The sequence below is a fragment of the Ceratotherium simum genome, chromosome 3, assembly GCF_057802395.1.
Source record: "Ceratotherium simum simum isolate JZ-2026a chromosome 3, ASM5780239v1, whole genome shotgun sequence".
In the NCBI taxonomy this organism is placed as follows: Eukaryota; Metazoa; Chordata; class Mammalia; order Perissodactyla; family Rhinocerotidae; genus Ceratotherium; species Ceratotherium simum.
In genome coordinates this window covers 48263682-48287359 of record NC_141902.1, presented here as the reverse complement: position 1 = coordinate 48287359, position 23678 = coordinate 48263682, and the positions used below count along the sequence as shown (strand labels likewise).

The 23678-nt window shown below is 42.1% G+C and overlaps 1 long non-coding RNA gene across 1 annotated transcript in view; it reads right to left on the bottom strand.

Annotated features, from left to right (window-relative positions):
* LOC147917558 (uncharacterized) overlaps positions 1 to 23678 on the bottom strand; it is a 139383-nt gene that overhangs the window by 35936 nt on the left and 79769 nt on the right. Inside the window, exon 3 of the long non-coding RNA XR_015550622.1 lies at positions 7418 to 7605. This is a non-coding gene — a long non-coding RNA (uncharacterized LOC147917558). The remainder of the gene's footprint in view (positions 1 to 7417; positions 7606 to 23678) is intronic.

Genomic DNA, 23678 nt, shown 5'->3' with positions numbered 1-23678 from the left:
AAATATGTCCAAGAGATTAGGACCGCCTCATTAAAAGTGCCTGGAGGTTATATTTGGAACTAGTCTTCATTTCATGGTCCAGAGTCTATTCTCAGGCTTGATTAGATCATTGATTTTTTCACTCTTGACAGAACCCCAGTTCCTGTTCAGAACCCAGACTCAAATTCAAAGATACAACCTCAGAAGCTGAGCTTCTGAAAATGAAGACAATACTATTCCTTATAAGCTTGCCTCACAATTACACCCAGGATCAACTCTGCAATGGCTCTAAGGCTTCCAGGTCTTATTAATATCCAATCAAGAGTAGAAGATGTGCTCAACCATCTGACAGGGATACCAAAGGATCTCACCAGATCCTTGGATCCTGACTATCTTTATTTATTCATTTCTTAATTCATTCTGACAAATATTGAGTGTCCACTATGTATAAAACACTATGAAGAAGAAAAACATTAAGAAGCTGTCCCTTTTCTCAAGGAGTTCTGATCCATTGGGAAAAAGATTAAGTTGCAGCTGAAATGTCTAGTTACTGAGGCACAAAATGCTATGACACCACAAAGATTGTGGTCCCATGTAGTAGGATTGAGAGGGTCCTCAAGTGGGTCTGCATTCTCACTAGTCTAACTGAGCCTCTCGATGCTCTCATCCCCTTAGCCTACCCGGAGCCCTATTGACCCAATCTGTGAGACCAAGCTATTGCTTGACCTTAGACAATCCTTACACCTGGCAGGTAACATCTCCCTCGGTCATTGCCCAAGAGAGTGTTGGGGATTTTCACCACCTGGGCAACCTCGTCACATTGTCAAATTGCCTGCAGGCCACGGGGAAGGAGGGTAGTCCTAGCATCTCCAATCAGATTACCAATGTGGAATACTAGGAAAAGCTTCCCAGAGTAAGTGGATTTTGAGGTAGCTGTTGAAAAAATAAATACCATTTTAATGACTGTATATCTCTGTTGGAGGCCAGAGGAAAGGAGAGGAAAAGGGCGTTCCAGACAAAAAGAAATGGTAAGAAAAAAGGCACTAAGATGGTACATATATTCTCTCAGGTACACAGCCGGGACAGAGGTTAACCCTATGCCAGTGGAGAATACAGAGCAGGATACATCAAGCTTCAGGTGGCTTTTGAGCTCCTTTGCCAAATGGGAATATTCGTGGATACTAAAGTTCCTACCACAGTGCTAGACACATATAATAGGCAAATAAAACAAAAACTTGTGGATTAATTTAATTACCTCAGCAATTGAGATATATCACCTAAATGCTGTTGACTTAAAGTACTGGAGACTCATGGCTTGTTAAAATAAATTTGGGACAAAACTTTTGACTACTTATGTACACAGTGAAAAGATATTGGTTAAACTAGCCTTGAACAATATCCTCTTGTTATCATATGTCAAGAACAAATTTAACTGATGAGTAACAGTACAATGAGCCCGACAAAGCTCTAGAAACTAGTCTACAAAGTCTCAAGAACAGACCTTGTCAGGTTTTAGGGATGGAGGCAAAAGAGAGAATAAGATGGCCAGCACCTACTCATCATCAATCCTTGTGTAAGGATGCTGAGGAAGCCTCACTGTGTCTGAGGCCCCACATCCCAGCTCAGCCTGTCTGGGTGGGCTGGGGAGTCTGGGTACACTGCAGCTCCCCACCCTCAAGGCTTCCTCAACAGCTTTTAGAGCCACTTAGTCAGCCCAGTGGCCTGGCAGCTGTGGAAGCCACCAGCTAAGAACTGAGTGATTATCTCTTGGAACCAGGCAGAGAGTGAGAAAGGAGGACAGAACTGCGGCGATTCCTTGTCATCCATAGCTCTGTCAGGTACGAATGGCAGAGAGATGAAGTAACTTCCTCTTTGCAAAGCTGCTTTCCATCCTGCTTTTATTTGTTTCCACTCCCTTCAAGCTATCCCTGGGGCTTCAGTTCCTCTCCATCAACCACCCAGCTTGGTGTGCAGTGCATAGGGAAAATTGTCAGGAGTGGTATTTGCTACTTGACATTTTCTACCAGAATGACAAAAAAAAAAAGTACAAAAAACATGTACAATAAGAAAGAAGGTAAATCATTCATCTTCTGCAGATGCTGCTGGTATGTGAAGACTAAGACTAATCTGACACTCAATTCTGCTTTCCATGACGTCCACCTCTAAAATTAACTGCACAAAGGGCTTAACCCAACAATAATTCTGCACCAGTCTGCTCAACGCTACTCATCCATATTCAGAGGGACCCCAGGCCAAAAGCCAGGCAGAGTGTATGCCAACATCATTTGAATTCAAGCTTTCTAATGCCAAACACTGTGCACCAGATGTACCCTTCTATTGATGTTAAACTTGGGCTCTATTGAATTATTTTACATTCACTGAACCCATACAGTCAAAGTCATTCAATTAATTCAACAAATACTAATTAAGTACTGCTGTGTGTCAGGCACTGTTCTAGATGCATGGGGTATGGCAGTTTACAAGGGAGACAAAACCCTGTTTTTATAAAACTTGACTTCAGTGGAGGAAGCTGTACAATAAAGGAAGGGGGGAAGGAGGGAGGGAGGGAGGAAAGGTGGTGATAAATTAAATGAAGAAAAATAAAATAAATAAGATAGACAGTGACAGGGTGATGGGAATGAGGAGCTGCTATTCTAAATAAGGTGATCCAGGAAGACTCTGATATGGAAATATTTGAGCCAAACCCTAAATGAAGTGAAAGAGCAAGCCATGCAGATATCTAGGAGAACGGCACAGCAGAAAGAAGAGTTGTCAGTGCAGAGGTCAGTGCAGAGGCAGTGAGGAGTGTGCTTGGGGCGTACAATAAACAGCAAGGGACCATTGTGCTGAAACACAACAAACAAGGGGAGAATGGTCAGAGACAAAGTTGGAGCAGTAGGATGTAAGGGAGGGTTTCCCCTAGATCATGTAGGGCCTTGTAGACCATTGTCAAACCCCAACTCTTATTCTGAGGAAGCCATTGCAGGGTTTTGAGCAGAGACAAAGCATCATCAGACTTGTGGTTTGGAAGGATCATTCTGGCTGCTGTGTAGAAAGCAGCATGTAAGGGGGACAATCAGCTTCAACAGTAACTTCCAAGTCTCCCAGTGGAGCAGATGTGAGTCAGGGAGCCTCTTGCCTCCCTCAGCTCTCACCCCATTGGCATTGCTCTCTTTACACCATAAAATAGTTCTAAAATATTCATTATACAGCTTTAGAGAAGCATTTGATTTTTTTTTCCTGAGGAAGATTTGTCCCAAGCTAACATCTGTGCCAATCTTCCTCTATTTTGTATGTGAGTCCCTGCCACAGCATGGCTGCCAACAAGTGGTGTAGGTCTGCACCCAGGAACCGAAACCCGGACACCGAAGCGGAGCAAGCCAAAGTTAACCACTAGGCCACTGGGGCTGGCCACTGAGAAGCATTTGATTTCTTAATGCACTTCTCCCTCGAGGTTATTGTTCAGGGATGAGCAAGAAAAGCCGCAATTCAGATCCTTAGAGGAGGCCAGTTCTGCCAATAGACAATTCCCACCATCTTCCTATCTTTCTCCAGTTACCTAGGCAATAAGAGACCCAGCCTCTTTGGATACAGCCTAAATTGCACTAGGTGCTACTCTGTGCATGTGTAAGGCATGGACCCCATTCCAAGTAAATTTCTTGAAAGGAGAATGTAAGAAAGAACCCTTAAATCAGAAAAGTTATTTCTGGTCCTAACTCTGCCACCAACTCACTCTCTGTCTTTAGGAAAGTCTTAGTGTCCTCATGTGAAAATATGAGGACACTAAGGCCCATCCATCCATTCTTTCATTCTACCCACATTTAATGAGCATGTTTCATGGTCCGGGCCCCTGTCCAAAGTGCTGAAGGTAAAAAGATAAGATTTTGGTCCCTGCTCTCAAGGAGCTTGCAATAAACTGGGAGAGATGGCTTGTTAATTACATATGATATGATAATTACAATAATAGAGATGAGAACAAAAGCTCTGGAGGGCACAAAAGAAGAAAACTTACCTAGGTATCTTTGCAGCTCTAGCACTCTATGACCCCTGAATCCACTCTGCAAGATCTGCCATGCAATGGCCTTAGGAAAGCCTTCCCCTAAATAATAATACCCCAACTTTGGCTCACTGAAGTTGGTTCTTCAATAAAATGCTCACTTCACTTTTAGCAGCCAATAGGAAAGAGTCATCAAGAAAGTCAGCCTTTTCTACCAAATTTAGAAAAACTGGCATTCATCCCAATTTTTAAAAAATACACATCTCTGAAAAATCATCATCTGAATCATGAGGAAGTGCCTCAAAGTGGCTGCCCTCGGGGCCTGTAGACCTTGGCTTGGCAGTCTGAGGAGAGGTTAGCCCCTTAGAATAATGTGGGGGGCTGGCACCAGTGGCTCCTCCACCTGACTGGCACCAATCTTCGGAGCCACACCTTGACAACTTCATTCATTAGCCCCCTGACTGATGATAGGCCCAACATCTGAAGCACAGAGGGACTATGACCTGGACAGCTTTTTTTATTCACCCAAATATCCATTCTAGAAGAATGTCTGTAGTAGTTGATATATGCTTATCTCTACACCATGTATGTCAGAATCCCCCTGTTCTTTGGAAAGCCAACTAAACTTGACCCAGCCTCAGTCCCTGGCCTCCTGATGGCCTGAACCCTCCTGTGGCCTTGGGGAGCTCCCAGAACTTTCTGCGGAAGCATCAGTCTGTCTCATGGACCAGCACCAGCACATGCTGCCTCAGTTCCCATTTCATGTTGATTTTAGTGCAAATCTCAGCCCACAAATAAGTTTCGCAAAGACAATTGACATACACACACAAACACACAAAAAAATATTCACTCAAACCCAAGCATTTAGCAAATTAATCTTACTGAAGATTTTGGAGTAGGGTCAGTGGAAGGGACATGATGGCCTGTAACATCGGAGAACTTACAGCCTTACGGCCTGCCTCTCACGACTTCCACCCTGCTTTCCTTTCCTTTTCTTCTTCCATTATCTCCCCAAAGCAACAGACAGGATATTCCTCTCTTCTCACGCAGAACACACGTGCCCACCTTCAGAGCCCCTCCTGGACATCTCTTTTTTACCCCAAGCTGCCATCAAAGCGTTTCCCTCAAACAAATATGGCATCTTTCCTAAGAAGAATTCTGGTTAATAAGATGTTCCCCTCTTGTTGCATAAAGAATTATGCAAATAAAGAACTTCTAGAAGAGCAGAGAGATGTCACCCAGACCAATGTTATTTGAAAATGACAACAGAAGAGAATATATGGAAATTCTTAAAGGTTAACTAATAACTAGGTACAACCTAGTCACAAGTACTTGAAGTCATTTTAAACAACCTTATTCTTTTAACAAATGTGTACTGAGTGTCAACTCTGTGCTAGGCACTATTCTAGGTTATGATACTTTTTAAAACAATTCTTAACTACCAGTCCCTGCTTCACTGAACTCCATATTTGATAAAGGAAGATTGATAGATGAAGAATATAATGTCAGAGAGTAATAAGTGCTAGGGAAAAAAGTAAATCTTAATGAACTTTTCTAAGGAGCTTGTATAACCCACTTAAGTGTAGGTATGCAAATGTTAAAAAGGAACCCACAGCAAGAAATTCCAAAGCCACTGTGAGAGACTATGCTGTGCAACACTTCTTTTCCCTCTTAAAGCCAAGAAAATCTATAAAACCCCTCATCCCTAGTCCTTGAAGAGATTCACCAACAACTGCTCATTAACATTGAAGGAAAGTCACACCTCTCATATTTACATGGATTTTATAGTTAACAATTAAGCACATAAATAGCTTGGAATCTAAGAACACAGTTTATAAGCTTGTGTAGCAGAAGCCAAAAATCTGTCCCTTAGAGACTAAACTTGGAATAATTACCAATGTAGACACTGAGTGTTCTGCATCATTGGTATGCTAGTTCTGATACAAGAAGTGACCAGTATAACACGGACCATGGGTGGCTAAGGTCATCTGGATCAGGGAAAGGCCATGGTCAGCCTGAGACATTAAGATACGTAAACGGAAGAACAAAAACTAGACTAAACAGCAGTTCCCTGGATATTCCTGACTAAAATCCCCACCAATATCCTGGAGAGATGGCATGAGAATCAACACCAAAACACAGTGAGGTTTCACTTGTATTCAGTATTTAGTGTTCCATGCACGTGCACATAGAGTAGAAGCCTTCTACCATTACAATAATCCCATAGCTGATTAGCAAACTGAAGGAGTAGATTGGGAAGGAAATAAAAATAGCAATGGATTCATACTTTAAACTTTGTTATTTAATCTTAAAGCATATGGATATATTCATTTGTTAATCTTTTGAAGCAGGGCCAAAACCTGAGTGTGGGTCCTCTGACTGGAGCTCTGTAGTCTTGCTTATGTTCACTACACTCATAATGCCTTGACTACAATTTCTAGTTTCCATTTCTTTAAAGGAGAACAATAACATAAAAGCATTTACAAAGCATCTGATTCATAGGTTTTTATGATTTCTTCCAATTATTCATAGTCATCTCATCCACACCTTAGACAACAGCAAAAAATTTAAAGACCTGATTTTATCAAGCCTTTCCAAAGCATTCAGATTAGTTCTGGTAGGAATAATTCTTTCATTTTTATACTCACACTTCACTGATTTACATAATATTTATGTAATATTTAATTAAACTATACAATTACAATAATAAGTATAAGTGGCAGAAACACCTTTGGAGCAAACACAACTGCCTCTTGGTAAGCATTAATTCACCTAGTGTGAATGTCCTGACTGTCAGCCTACTGGCTGCGGGTGTTCAACGTGCCCTGGGCTCAGTCAGTACGTTCTCCAGAGGGAATGGAGAAGCAGGCTAAGTGGAGGTTGGATGAAAGAGATTCTACGGTATCTCTTAATACGGACACACATATTAGAAGTCAAAATAATCCCTTCCTGGGGCCTGCCTGGTGACATAGCGGTTAAGTGCGGGTGCTCAGCTGCAGCGGCCCGGGGTTCAGATCCCAGGCACGCATGGATGCACTGCTTGTCAAGTCATGCTGTGGCAGCATCCCATATAAAGTGGAGGAAGATGGGCACGGATGTTAGCCCAGGGCCAGTCTTCCTCAGCAAAAAAAAGAGGAAGATTGGCAGACGTTATCTCAGGGCTGATCTTCCTCACAAAAAACAAAAAAAAAAATCCCTCCCTGTTTGAGTGGTCCATCCCTTATCCCTTCAACTCAGAAAGAATGCCTTCTCATTCCCTTCTTGACTGAACTTCATGCATATGGAGGAAAGGGTCATAGGACATTCCACTGTCTCCTTGCTGTAATTCCTAAATCTTCTGTTAAATAAAAGAGAGAGGTAAGAAATGCAATGGGAATAGCTTAGATATTGAAGGGGCAGCAGCAGGGACCAGCTTTCAGCTCAGTGGAATAGGATACTTACCACAAGGCTCTGCTGCCTCAAAATATCACCTCCACAAGTATTGAAATCATTTATATCCATGTCTATCGACTGAGGCTTATTGTAAGACAAAGAGAAGGATAATTTGCTCTACATAATAAGGTAACCGAGCTTTCTTTTCCAATTTCCTGGAGCATCTTCAAGAGACAGAGGGCCTGCCAGCCCTGGACCTGAGAAAAGAGGAGAGAAGAGATAAGTGGCCTGGAATGGAAAGTCATCTAGCAGCAGGCGGGGAATGAAAGGAAAGATGGCCAAGGAGAAGTTCTGGTTACAGAGAAGACGGGAAAACTTCAGGTCAGTTATGCTGACCATACTTATTTAATGTGTTTGCTTGTCTGTGCAGTGATATACCACTCCTCAGATTCCCCAAAACCTCCTGTCAAAGCCTATGACTTATAATACCTTTTATTGGTGGCACTTTGGGCACAGCGCTTCTGTTCCCTGGTTACAGCAACGTGGGCTTGACAGAAAATAGAAGCTTCAGGATGCAAAACATTGGATGGGGACAGTGTGTCAAGCAGAGGCAGGAATTTGAAGCAAGAGGTGATAGAAGTCCTTTGGGATAGAGATAGGAACATGGGACACTGTTCAAGATACTATAAGCATTCTATGCCATCAAGAAGCTTATAATCTTATCAAGGAAACTGTATGTGTCCACATGAAATATTAACATAAGAAGAGAAGGTACCATGTACTAATGTGAATGAATGTCAAGTCGCCTGTGTGGTAGAAGTTACACACTAAGCAGATGGCAGTACTGACTGAAAAGAATTTAACAGGTTAGAAAAGAGAGGATATGCTTTGATCTCATGATATTCTTATCAGAAACTATTGTTTACATCTGGAAGAAAACAACAGCACTGAAAAAACAGGATGCTTCCTCAGACCCCATCCCCACTATTGTTCATCTCTCTATGAGAAGCATGAAGTTCATGGATAATTTCCACTGTCACAAATTTGGACACATTTTCACATTTATTTTTGCCCTAAAACTTTAGTTTACCAATATTTGAAATGGACTTGCATAAAGAAATTGAACTTTTCTATGTCAATAGGCAAATGTTCCAAAATGTATGGATGGAGAACACTTAAATCCCCGGGCCCAAGAGGCACATGGTCATTACTCATATTCCTCGGGTCCTATGATGCATGTCCTGACAAGGAGCACAGCTTCCTTTGTCACTGTCCACTCTCTCTGCAGTGGCCCATGGTGGCCCTTTCCATGGTGCTGTGGCTGCAGTGCCCAGCAGGGCAGAGATACATATAAAATGAATATATGTAGAGCCTGCCTGGGTCTAGGGCAGTCCAGCTGAGATACTCCCAGAAAAACAGCTGAAAACATCTGTGGAATTGAATGGTTGCCAAGCCTCATAGATTTCTAAAAAGATAAAATTTAAACATTTTTATTGTGCACAAGTATATTGACAAGGAATAAAATGGGAGAGTCAAAGGAAGTTTCCAGTATGGGTCCTTGGGTAAGTCTGCCCACTACATCGTTGTCACATGCTTTAAGTAATTATTACTTACTGCAGGAAAGGAAAATGGTTTTCTCAAACCATTTTTCCCCCACCCATCTGCTGTCAGAAAGGTCATTATGATGGAAGACGTGTCTGCAGAATTGCACAGGACAAATGAAACACAGCATTGCTAGCAAAAGGCAATAATACATTCACATAAGAGAATGTGAGGTCCCTGTTCTCCATCTCTGTAGTACGCCCTAGGTTATTATGCACCCGTTTGTAAAATGGAATGAGAGAAACTGTACAGGCACATGGTGTGCCCTTCACGTACATCTGCATATTTGATTTTAAATGAAAAAGTCCTAACGTCATGGTTTAGCCCATATTTCCCTACACCCTTCATAATCCTGGTTTTGAACTTTACCTTCAACATGCTGTGTTTATTATTCTTAAAAGGTAGGGGATATAGAGCTGGCAATAACACTCAGTCATTTGGAGCATGCATTATAAGTTACAGAGAAAACAGAGGTTCTGGTTTATTATGCTGAAGCTGTAAAGCCACGAATACAAAATATGGCTGGCAGTCACCTTGCTTTATTCTTCTTTTAACAACTTACTAACAGTGTGTAAATATCAAAGCAAACTTTGATTTTTCCATCAGAGCTCTCTGAAATGGGTAGTGGAGTGCATTTAACATTGTGACCAGAAATATTGAAATTTGACAGCTGAGAGGTTAAAGGTCTCAAATTTATACATCGAGGTGTTTGTTCCTGTCATCATCCCGGCAGCTTGCTCAGAATAACCCCTTTTGCTTACTGAACCTTTGAGAAACAGAGAACATTAAGTAATACATCTTGGCAGTCGTCCTGGGATTCTACTCCCACCGGGAAGCAAGCCATCCCACTCTCACTGAAAGAATTCTAGGGATACGACAGGATATCTGTGCAACCTTTAATTATATTGTGTAGAAAAATATCCTATTGTTTGGGCCCCCACTCTAAATATGTTAGCCCACAATTCTGGACTCTGCGCTTGTTTTCTATATACCTCTCATCTGACACTTCCTTCTGCTGAAATTGTATTTGCTGATAACATAGAAAATGACTGCTTGAACTCTTCCTGAAAAGGTGGAAATACCACCTTACCCAGGCAAAATTTATCTTCAGCACCAACACTCCCTTCCATTTCACTGCCCATTTCAGCGCCTACTCCCCTTTCAGGCAACATCCCGTCCTCGGCCCCCACTCCCTGGGTACCCAGACTGCCCTGTCCTCCCCACTGCCCATTAAAACTAGCCGGCTCAGATCAGAATCCACACTGCTGATATTGAGAAGATCTGGCTCTACCTCAAACTCTTGACTCTTCAGATGTATACATTCAGTAGCCAATTCGCAAAATATATAGCAATAATTTCTTCGAATAGAACAGTAGTAAACCATCACAAGAATTAATACTAAAGGAACAAGGAGATGATTTTCATAATATCTCATACGTGTTAAGTATTTGTCTGGCCTTATTCTAAATGGATCGCATGTATTAACTCATTTAAACTTCGTAACAATCCCATTAGGCTTATGTTATTTTATCCCCTGTCCATTTTTTTTTTTTTCCTACAGAAAACAACAAAATGGCAGAGATTTTTTTTAAGCTGCCTTAAGATAAAGATTCTGGGTAGTCTGCTAGGCTCACCCACTGAGGAGGGATGTGACTGGCTCCCACTGCAAATGTACACTTACTAAATGTCATGAAACTTCAAGATCACTTGCAAATCGTTGAAGCTTAGAATGGTAAATCCTGGAACACCAGGGTTCTGCCACAAACCCATTCTTAATAAAAAATATTTCATTAAGCAGTTAAGGTGTTATCCCTCCTAGGGATGTTTGTTATCTAACAATATCTTAAACCAGAGGGATTAATAGTCAAAGACTGAACATTAGGCATCATCTTTCTGCAAAAAAGGAGAGATGTTTTTGTATCCTTTCAAATTATGCCAGACAAATAACCATTTCCCCATCTACGTACAAAGCCTTACTTGGTGGAAGTAGGACAAAACACACAGGCCAGACTCGACACTGCCGTACCCCTCCAGGTTTTTCAGAAGGAAAGGACATAAAAACCATAATTGAACAGTTAGAAAATAAAACATAATTATTTATTTTTCATGCATAGATGATGCTTGGGAATTGCCCCATTAATGCTGCGCTGACAAGAAAAACCTTGAAATGTTCCCTTCAACATTCCCTGAATCAGAATGGTCTGGAAGGATTGTTAAAACACAGATTGCTGAGCCCCAAATCAGAGTTTCTGATTCTACATTTCTAACAAGTTATGCTTGTTAGAAATGCTGATGCTACTGGTCCAGGGACCGCACTTTGGAAACAAATGCTTTTTGCCATGGCAGGGAAAGAATGTGTTGGATTTCCCTAGGTGTTTTGGGATGAATGAGGGAGCTAACAGAGGTTTATTTCCAGCAGCGATTCTCAGGGTAGCTCTCACCATCAATTATGTGCTGAGTTCCTGTAATGTGCCAAACACTATGCTAGGCATCAGGGGAGACGTAGTGAGGGAGATAGATATCAGTGCAGCATGCTCAGGGAGGTGAGCAGGTGAGGCTGGACCTGAGATCTGCAGGATGGATGAAAGTCAGTGCAGCCCAGTGGCCTCGGGAAGAGCTTTCCACTAGGAAAGGATCAGACCAACAAACACTGCAGAGTCAGACTGGGCGAGCCTCACTAGGGAGGCTGAGCTGGAGGTCCCCAGGGATGCGGACAGTCAGATCAGCATTAGGACAGGGAGAGAACTCTACCGCTCAGAAACATGTCCTCCACTGGGGCACCCAAGACTGCGTGGAGGAGGCAGTGCACACAGACACACACACACCTCCCTCAAAAACTGCACAGAACACAGGAAGAAGATGGAAATGATCCCTTTGGGTAAGGGGACCCAGACCAACGGTGGTCAGTTCATTTCCCTCCAAAGAAATTGGTATTGATATGAAGCATAGAGTAAACAGGGGAAAAAACGCTACAAATAAACAGATATTTTATGTGTCTGCCATGAAACACCTGCATAAAAAAGAAAAAGGAGGAAAATCTGTTTTACACCTCAAATCTAAAGATTTTACATTCTCTTCAAGTTTTTATATTAAGGCCTGGACTTGGCGTTTTATATGTATAGCCCCCTCTTTATAGCTCTCTGGTAAAATAAACACGAGGGGGAAAAGCAGTCTAGACGAGTTACCACATTGCCCCTTCCTCATACTTTGTGAAAGTTATCTTTTCTCAGACTCACAAAAGCCTCAAACTCTGCATGATTTACTAGGAAGGCTTTAGAAGCCAAAGGTTTTGTAGACCATTCAGCCATGGCGTATGGGCTCAAGTTTATCTTAGCTCATCTACAGGTACCAGATTTATCACTCCTCACAGTCAGAAAAACACAGCTATGCTATGTGAAGTTTTGAATGATCTGGAATCACCCCCTTGCCCTCATTTTGTCCTCTAAAGTTTGAATAAAACTGTTTCACAGCAGCCATGAAATCTACTTCCTAGTTCCCATCTAAGAACAATAAGCTAATAAGCTAATTGATGTCTTCACATCAGCTGTTCCTGATTCCTGGAATGAAAGACCATCTGCTAAGCCCAGCATCCCTTCCCGAAAAGGCACACTCTCTGTTGATGCCCATACATTGCAGCTTCTTTGGTTAACTCATTTTCTCTCAAGCCTTAAAACTTGTTATTAAGGCATCTACAGCACCATTCAGTGTGCTTGGAAGCAAGCCTCTCACTAATGAATTTTAAATCTCTTGGGTCAATGAGGTCCTTCAGTTTCCCTGGCAGATAGAGTAAGAAAAGATGCCATTTTTTCCTTGGCTACCTAATGAATCACTAACTGCTGATTTGTTTCCCTTTTCAGTCTGGCAGGAACAAAAAGGCTTGCAGCCCCCTTCCGTGGTCGCCTGAGCTCACCAGGCACCATGCGAAGGCAGCAATTTTTCATTATTGATAAAATGTAACGTCATAATGTCATGGCCTTTCGGGTCATCATCTTGGTAAGTCAGCAATGACATTATCACGTTTTATAATGATAACAAATGGCCATAATGTTTGCATGTAATTTTCATTGGCTCCTTCAGAATTCTAATACAACCTCATTAATAGATGGAACTCAATAGCAACTTCAAATGTCTAATTCCTTAGATCTGCTCAAGGCTAATAGTAAAATCTGTATGAATCAAAGCTCATTAAAGGTACAAGGGCCATTTTCCCCCTTTGAATGAAAGTTTTACTTTTAGAAAGAAGAATTTTTGCAGAATGTATTCGTACTGTTAAATATGAGCACGTAAATGCATTAAGTATATCTGCTTGCGATTCATTCATGAACTCTCACTAACCCCTTTCTGTCCTGTGCCTGCCTGTGCTTCTCCAATCTGTCTAGTGAGTTCTGAGTACTGTGTTCTGCCTGTTTCACGGTAATCATAGACCACTAATTGGTCTAAATGATAAGAATCATTCATGGGGCACTTGTTTCCATATATTAGCCTTCTGACTCCCCTCCTCCCTGAGAAAGTGGAAATATTTCATTGTCTAAGCCCAGAACTAAAAGAACGCATTCTTTAGAAGGCCTTTTTTTTCTGACTCATTGATAAGAGAGAGTAACAGAGTAGAGCTAGAACAAATTCTCATGTCAGTCCTAAATACATTAAGTCTAAAATACACTTGGATGATCTCAAAAAACATTTTACAACTCATTTAAGCACTTCATGAAGAAGGAAGGAAAGGAGGAAAATTAGCATTCACTGAGCTCTGGGCTCAGTGGGTATACTTATGTGTATCATCTCATCTAATCTTCACAACAACCCCTAAAATATAAGAATCATTGTCTCCTTTAATAGATGAGGAAACTGAGGTTCAGGGAGACTACACAGCTAACAAATCAGAAAACCAGCACTCAGACTTAGCAGTTCTGATTCCAAAACCCATGAATGTTCCATTCCACAAAACTCGCAAAGCAGGTATTCCACTACAGAACGAAGAATCAAATCTTCCAGCCAGCCCCAAATAAAACCATCATATATTCAGAGAACCAAGAGGTATGAGTAGATTTCAGATGCAGAAACTATCTTACCATTGATATATCTATATAGACTGTATTGGTACCACATTCTCAGAGCAGACACATCTTAATTGAGTTAATGGCTTCAATGCATCTGTGTGATTCCTCATTGATGTCCTTTCCACGTTATTCAGTAGATTTCACTATTGTCACTGAAAACTGAGCCAAATTAGGTAGTTTCATCAGATTTGTAAATCAGCAGCCCTCTAGCTGACACAATAAAACCATGTAAAAGAGTATATAATGGTATTGGTATGAGAGCTTCCCAAGCCTGCTCTGGTCAATCAGAGGAGGCGCTCATTACCAATTCCACTTCAAATAACAAAGATTTCCAAAGATTTTACTCCTCACAAAGTACTATGCATTAAACTATTGCATTTATCTATTCTATCCAATAAATTGTAAGTACATGTTGGAGAAGGGGAAAGGCTTTCCTTCATTCCTCTTCATTCATTCAACAGATCCTTGGGGTTTCCTCTGCATTCATTCATTTGTTCATTCATTCAATAGACATACTAAGCACCTCCTCTAAGCCAACACTATGCCAAGCACCGAGGATACAATGGTGAGTGAGACACACATACAGCTGCCCTCGTGGAGCTCAAATTTGTGCAGATGAGTTAAACAACTAATGTCATGACAAATCATCTCACTACTATTGATATAAGTGAAGACCAGTTTTGAGGCCTGAGTGTTACAAGAGGATTTGACCAATCCCATGGAGTTAAGGAAGACCTCTCTAAGGATGAGACATTTAAATTGAGATCTGAACCATAAGCGAACAAGAATCACAAGGCAAAAAACATCAGGGAACCAAGAGAATTCCCCATTCTTGCCTCTATCCTTAAGGCTCTTTCCTGCTTGGTTTTTCTTCATTTATTAGCCAAATGTCATGGCTACCGTAATGGTTACTGGCTGAACCTTAATTCAGCACTTACCTAGTCTAATTCATTGACAATTTAGAGACCTGTATATGTGTAACTTTGGCAGGTCAGAGGCAGCCTGACTGACATGGCTGAGGATTTTCTGCCAAGTCTGATTTTAAATTATAGCTAGTGTGGCAATTGCTACATTGATCGTCCCTCGTTCCCTTTCCTCTCTCTTTGTATGGCTCCTCACACTGAGCCAGACATGCCCCTCTGCACACTAAGCCATGCAAAACTCCACATTCCCTTCCTTCTGCATCCTCTCTTTCCTTTTACTATTTTTCTGAACATGGATTGCTATGGACTGAGTTGTGTCATAATTTATATGATGAAGCTCTAACCCCCAATGTGACTGTATTTGGAGATAGGGCCTTTAGGGAGGTAATTAAGGTTAAATGAGGTCATAAGTTTGAGCCTTAATCCTATAGGACTGGTGTCCTTATGAGAAGAGGAAGAGACACCAGAGAGCTCTCTCTCTGTCTCTCTCCACCCACATAGGAAAGGCCATGTGAGGACACAGTGAGAAGACAGCCATCCACAAGCCAGGAAGACAGGCCTCACCAGAAACCAACCGTGCTGGCACTTTGATCTTGGACTTCAGCCTCCAGAACTGTGAGAAAATAAATTTCTGTTGTTTAAGCCACCCAATCTGTGGTATTTTGTTAGGGCAGCCCAGGTGACTAATGAAGATGTGAAAACAGAAATTTGTGAGGTGTAGCACATGCATAAGAAGTGTTAATGAGGCTGTATATGTGTACTGCAAAGATAGTAACTGCACAACTTGTGCTCTTAGCTCTGGTACCGAGGAGGAGGAAATGCTAGTGGCCTGGGGAAAGAAAGAAAATTGTGCAGATTATCCAGATAGGAAGGCTATGAACTTGCACAGGCACCACTGCATCATTGCAGGTAAATGACAACGATTTCAGATGTCTGTTCTAAAACCTTGTTTTCGAATTATCTTCACCATATTCTGTAATTGTGTATTCCAAGAGGATACAGACACTTCCTGAAAGAATTTTGGAATGGTTTATATCAGAAAAACCTGACAGCTGTCTAGTTACTAGGAGCAAACTCCTTGCCTAAAGACAAAGATCGTAAAGTCCTTCTTCTCCAATGAGGGATTGATCTGGAAAGGAGGGAAGCTTTAAAGAAAAGTAAAGATTTTGATAAGGCTTTTTAGATTTGGCAAACCAAATCTCAAGGAACTTCATATTCTTGCTGGCCATACAGGTACCAGATGTAACTATTTTCCCTTCTTAAGTTGTAGGCACATCAGAGGGAAAGAATCTAAATTTTCCCAGTTGATCTGTAGTTCTAGAAGGAAAATTGGAGTCTTTCCTTGGGTTAAGTTGGAAGCAGACAGAATGCTTCCCTTAGGATTAATTAGTCATTTTACAGGATTTCTGACGCTGAGTAACCTAAAGGAAAATGCATTGTCTCAGTCAGTTATAGCCAATAGCACTGTGTAACAGGCCACCCTAAAACTTAGTGACAGTCAACAATCAAGATTTATTGCTTGCTCATGAGTTAGGGGGTCAGCTGCAGTTTGGCTGATCTAAGCTGGACTTGACTGCAGGTTGGGTTCAGGTCTGCTCCACCTGTCTCATCCTCCTTGGACCAGTAGCTACTCAGACATGTTATTCTCATAGCACAAGTCAGAAGCATAAGAAGGCAAGCACTGCTCCAGAAGGACATCTTAAGCCTTTTCTTTAAGCCTTGGTCAAAGCAAATCATATAACCAAGCCCAAAATCAAAGTACGTGAAGTACACTCCACCCACCATGAGGCCCAAACAAGTTATATGGCCAAGCCCAACATCAATGGGGTGGGAAAGTATAGTCCTCCCATGGGGGGAGGGGAAGGAAGAGGAGAGCAAATATTTGTTTAACTATAATATAATTAACCACAGGAATGTTATCTGTATTTTACAAGCAAGAAAACTGAGGTCACTTGCCCAAAATAAAAAGCTAGGATTAGAATCCTAGCCTATAGTTTTCCAAAGTTCACATTCTTTTCACTCATCTGCTACCCTCCAGATAGTAGAAGGGACAATATAAGGAAACATTGTCATAGTGGCAATAAACTGCAATAGATTAAAGAGACATGGTTATAAACTAGGACCGAGGGATGCCCGGAGAGAGAAACAGACAGAAGTTAGTCTAGCAAACACACATTCATTCCATCATTCCAAAAGTATTTATTGAGTGCCCACAATGCACCAAACACTGTGGTAGGAACTGGAGAAAGACAGGCTTGCCATGCTGGATAGGCATCTGTCAGTTTTAGGTGATACCTGGTTAAATGAAGCCAAGCTGTACAGGCTGTGTCTTCCTAGATCTTTTTGAGGGCTTCTTCTTTTATGCACTCCTTGCCATCTAACTGCCCCACCCAGCCAGACCTGACCACCTAGACTCCCATTCCCCCAAGAACTCCTCCACTGCCAGCCAGCTCAGCACCTTAAAGCAGCTGAAGCCTCCATCAGCCAAGATCAAGCACGGCAAGACCCTTCTGACATGTAGCCAACACTGGAATAACTTCCTAAATCATCCAGCACTTTCTACCCCGTTTATCTTGACTCTCTCTACTACAATTTTCTTGCTATCTCTCCTATCACCACATTCTCACCTTATATGTGTACCCAACCCCAGCTCTTCTGACTACATTCTCTGCTGGTCCAACAACAAATACTGTCTCTCCATCACAATAATAAATTCTTGGATTACTTCCTGTACCCCATATAACGCTCAGGTACCTTGCAGTTCAGTCCTGCATGAAGCAATTTAAACATTTCCTGAAGTTACCCGAAGAGTCCACCCATAACACACAGCAAAGCTTTTTAAAATCTCTTTCACCATCATCTCTCTTTATCCCACAAACATGGCACCTATCCCTAAAATTTCTTTCCTTTCTTTCACCCTAAATTCCTCCCAAAGTTCTCAGGTATCCAGCCCCACTGACTCCTTTTTCTTATCTTTCCTTTCCCTCTATCCTTCTGTTCTGTCACTGCTCTAGGGCCCATTCAATGAGCCAGGTGCCCTCCAGCCTCAGGGTCTTGGCCTGGCTGTTGTCTCTGCCCAGAAACACTCTTTACCTCAATGTCCACCTGGTCCACTCTTGCTCCTCCCTCAGGCCTCTGCTCACATGCCACCCTCACTGTGAGGCCTTCTCAGACCACACCAGGTAAAATGGCATGCTCCCACTGCAAACTCCCAACCCCCGTCCTCCTCCCTTGCTTTCTCTATTTCCATAGCACTTATCACCATCTGACACACTATATCTTTTACTTCTTCGTCTCCTGTTTCCCCTCACCAGGGTGCAAGCTCTATAAAGGCAAGGATTGTTGTATGTTTTGTTCACTGCTATATCCCCAGCACAATGCCTGGTACATAGTGGCCCTTCAAAAATATGTGTCCACCATTATTCTTACTCTGCAAAATAAAGGACCAAAAAGAAATTGGCAAAATTGAGGGTGGTGGGGGAGATGAAGTGGAGGGAAGCTGTGAGTACTCAGCATTTAATATATATTTTTTTTTCACTCTGTCACACTGCAGTGTTGTCCCTGGTCTGACTCAGCCCCCAAGATCCTCCTACCTGTACAGGCATCTGCCCACTCCCCCACCCCGGGCCACCCTATAACCATTTTGGGTTCCCTCATTCCCTCACATTCTCTCTAGTGATCTGAACATGTTCTATTACCCTCTTAGAAAGAGTTAACCCTTTTGTCCGCTTTTAATATGCTCAGTCTACAGTTCCAATGATTCCTTATAGTGCAATGCGGTATTGTCTGGGGTTATTCTTAAAGGACTTCCCACAGAGTTAAAGACTTATCCTATAGGAGTAACTCTCTAGGGCCAGCCCCATGGCTTAGTGGTTAAGTGCACGCGCTCCGCTGTTGGCGGCCCAGGTTCGGATCCCGGGTGTGCACCGAGGCACTGCTTCTCCGGCCATGCTGGGGCCGCGTCCCACATACAGCAACTAGAAGGATGTGCAACTATGACATACAACTATCTACTGGGGCTTTGGGGGAAAAATAAATAAATTTTAAAAAAAAGAATTAAAAAAAAAAAAAAGGAGTAACTCTCTAACGGTTAGAGATTATAGAGATTAGGCCTGCGAGCCAAGCATGTACACCTGAGACACCATCAGCCATAGTTCCTCTGGAGAAAAGCAGCTCATCTACATGCCATATGAGACGATTTTTTTTCTGTCATAAAAACAAGGTCACCCAAACAGACTGTAGGATCACTGATCTCTGTGGTGTGACCATGGAGAGACACCTAAAGTGCTCTGCCCTCACAATGTAATGCCATTAGAATGTTTCTGAGCACAGACATGTCCTGAAATGTGATTGGGAGATTATTAGTAGATGTATATCTTCTCCTTCTACTACTACTAGGAAGATGTATATCTTCCTAGTTCCCATTTACCATAATTAATTAGGAAAAGACCAAATCAGATGGACAGTAAATAGGCTGGCAATTTATTTCTAATAAAATCAAATCATCAACTGCTTATACTCCTCTCTTTCCCCATCCACTCCTTTACACTGTTAAGACAAAATATGACATATATAATATATATGTAAATATACCACTTAAACAGCCAGAAGTATAAAATTAAATCATAAAGCAACAAGAAAATATGAATAAATACTTATCCGATCTATGTAAAAGGAGGAATATTTAATCATGAAAAGAAAGAAAGAACAAAGGAAAAGATATTTTATTTTATAAAATATAAATCTGTAACCATTATTTTCATCAAACGAAGAAAAAGGTTTAACATATCTTATATATAAAGAGCACCTGCAAATCAGTAAGAAAAATATGAGCAACCTGTAGAAAAAAATAAATGAAATCATGAATAGCCAATGAACAAAAAAAGAAAAAAAAATCATGAATAAACATATGAAAAAATGTTTAACCTCACCAATAATCAAGAAAGTATATACAAAAGCAAGATGATGTTTTTCTGCCTATAAATTTGCGAAGATTTTTTTTAATCACTGTCTTCAATGTTGATGAAGATGCAGAAAAATAAACACTTCTATGTATTGCTGCTGGAAAACTGGTGCAACCTTTCTGGAGGGCAATTTGGCAATTTATACATATTCTTATTTTTTATATAATAATTTCATCCTTAGTAATTTATCCCAAGGAAATAACCAGAGATTTACACAAATACTTATTTATAGTAATGTTTGTTCTCTATAGGGTTTTTTATATTGGAAACACCCTATATGCTTAACAATAAAGAAAGGGTAAGCAAATGGTGACTGTCATTCAGTAAAATTCTATTCAACCACTGAAATTATTTAATTGTGGCAGATTGTATTTTCAAAAAATGACTACAACAATGTTTCTGGTCACGTGTGCTTTTCCAGAGCCATTTCCCACTGTGGCAGGCTGAATAATGGTGCCCCCAAAAATAATGGTCCACGTCCTAATCCCTGTTGTGAATATGTTACCTTACATGATAAAAGGAACTTCGTAGATGTGATTAAACTAAGGATCTTGAGATGGGGAGATTATCCTAGATTATACAGGTGAGCCCAATGTAATCACAAGAGTTCTTATAAGAGGGAGGCAGAGGGATTGGAGTCAGAAGAAGAAAAGGTAATAATGAGAGCATAGGGTCACAGTCAGAGAGAGATTTGAAGATTCTAGGCTGCTGGCCTTAAACAAGGAGGAAGGGGCCGTTAGCCAAGGAATGCAGGCAGCCTCTTAAAGCTGGAAAAGGCAGGGAAACATATTGTCCCCTAGAGCCTCTTAGGAATGCAGCCCTGACGATCCCTTGATTTTGGCCCAGTGAAACCCATTTAGCCTTCTGACCTCCAAAACTGTAAGATAATAAATCTGCATTGTTTTGAATTTGTGGCATCAGTGATAGAAAACTAACAAGCCATTCAAGAGGTCTACGTCTCAAGGGGAGAGCTTCTGTGGGCTTTTGTTTGGGCTTTTGTGACTGCCTTGGTGAATGGCATGTGGGAGAAGGAATGCTGTGTGACCTCCAAGACGAGGTCCTAAAAGGTGAGTTGGCTTCAGCCTGACGTGTCTCTATGAACATGCGCTTGTGGAGCCCTGAGCTGCCATGTAAGGAGCATGGCTATGCTGGCACCACCATGCAAGAAAGACCACATTGGAGATGGGAGAAACGTCCAAGAAACCCAGCTGTTTGTGTCTTTCCAGCCTAGGCACCAGACTGTGAGTGAGTGAGCAAATCTCCGACAATTAGCCCAAGCCACCGCCTGACTACAACTGCGTGAAAGACCCTGAGCAAGAAGGACTTAGCTGAGCCTTGTCATCTCCCAGAACCCTGAAAGATAACAATAAAATTATTCTGTTGTTTTATGCCATTAGGGTTTGGGGTGATTTATTATGCATCAGTAAGTAACTAATACATTAATTATAAAGAGAAATGCTCAGAACATAATATTACATGAAAAAGCAGTCTATAGACTAAATGTGTGCTTGTATATAGAGAAACTTGGAGTCACCAAAATATGCTGCATAAAGTGGTTATCTCTGTGTGCTGGGTAAGGAAATTAAAATCTTCTTCTTTATATTTTTCTATATTTCCAAAGTCTATACAATATACATGCATTACTTTTGTAATCAGGGAAAATATTTTTAAGCTCTTTAGATACTATTACTTGTAAATAAATCATGATTGCAAAAGATATCTGAATGCATCCAGTGTGGGAACACATGCACACAGGCATGTATGTGCATATTAAAGATAAAATGAAGAGAACAGGGGAAGGGGGTCACTTGGTTAATCTGAGTGAGAAGATGAACCTCTAAATCCTACTTTTATTCCTCCCTTTCCTACAGTCAAGATGGCAGCAAGTACCTTATAATAGGGGGTCAAATACCTAATCCTTTTAGCCACTCCCAACTCAACTGTAATTGACTGATGCAACTGGGTTTGGATTCTTTTCTGTGACACAGATAAAAGATTATCTATGGCTTTTCCTGGAAGGAGGAAAGTAAACTATCCCTTTTAAAATTACCCTTATTTTGGGGCATAGTACCTAAAATTCACCCCATTTTTGCTGTTCCCTCTCAGTACCTCTGAAAGGTGGGCACACCTGTTCTCACCCCTGAAGAACAGTCAGGGGTGAGATGAGAGAGTGGAAAGGAGGTGGAGATCCTTGGTCCCAGGACTCTGTAGCACCCTATTTAATTCTCGTGAGAACCCTGGGGTGGAATTAACAATCCCCATTTCACAGATGAGAACATTTAGGCTCAGAAAGATTAAGCAATTTGCCCAAGTCAAAGAGCTAATAAGTGGCAGAGCTGAACTTATGATACAAAGTTTCTTATCCTGGTAAGACTGCATTTATCTTCTCTTTGCCTCAGTTTCCTGGTTCCTACCTTCAGAGTTCTAGTGTGAATTAAATTTTTGAGTATACATATAATAGTGCATGGAACAATGCCTACCGCTTGAGAACACCATATTACTAATGTCAGCTGCCGTTGTAATTGTATGACTTCAGGTCACATCAGAAAGTGCGGGCAGGCACTGGAGACCCACAATTGTGCTCCTTTCAGAAATCTGGAGAGAAGTCAAGATGGTGGCGTAAGCAGACTCTGAACTCACCTCCTCCCTCGGACACAGCCAATTTACAACTACTCGTGGAAAAATCACCCCTGAGAGAGAACTGAAAACTGGATTAGAGGAACCCCTGCTACAAAGGACAATGCTAATTGAGGTGGAAGAGGCAGAAACTCCCTTCTGGAGAGAAAAAACGCCGCCTTCACAAGCCGCCAGCGTCACGTCACGGCCACCCGGGAGCAGCACACAGGTCCACAGCCCTCCCTGGAGGCGCGGGGCCCTGAGCTGGGGAGCGCCCCAACTGTAGGCATTTTGTGGACCCAGCACAATCAAGACAAGTGGCATAATATGTGACTTTTCCTGCTACTAAAACAGGGGGGAGTACCCCCAGAAAAGCTGGTTCACAAAGAAATTAAAACTGGCTCTTAAAGGGCCCACCTGCAAACTCACCCATTTCAGAAAGCAACCTAAAATCACCAGAAAGAAAGGTGCACAGTGCCTTGGTGATAAGAGACTCACCTGATAGGCTCTGAGTGCATTGCAGTGAGAGGTGAGACCTCTCCAGGGACTGGACATTGGCAGCGGCCATTGTTGTGGCCTGGTGTGGGTGTGCTGACACAGACACCATTGGAGTTCTCCCTGGGGCCTGCTAGCCCAGGTCTGCCCCACCCCCTAGAGCACCCATTTAATCCAGCTCAGCTAGGGCAGGCAGCCCATCCTAGGGACTGGCCCCACCCAACAACAAGCCCTCAGGCAACTTGTGGCCCTGCATATATTGATGACTGGTTTCTCTGCAGCCTGGTGACTGAGCCCACTTCTGTGGGGCAGGGTCTGCACAAGGAGCGGGTGGAGAGTGTGGGGCAGTGGTGGAGTGTGTGGGGCTCCCGCCGTGGTGAGACCGGGTCCACTTCAGGAGGTCAGGGCACGCACATGGGGCAGGACTGTGTTGACTGTGTGTGTGGACCTGTGGGCAGCAGGGCTTGTCAGCTGCAGAAGACTTGTGCTTCTCAAAGACCCACATAGGGGGTTTGCCCCACCTTCCAAAGCCTGAAACAATTGGGTGCTCCTGTGCCTGAGGCCAGCCCCACCCAGCCGCAATCCTCAGAGAGCTGACAAGAGACATAAAGGCTGGACGCTTATAGCATTTGTAAGCCTAACAACTGGTCATGCTGGGGGCCTACTCACTTAA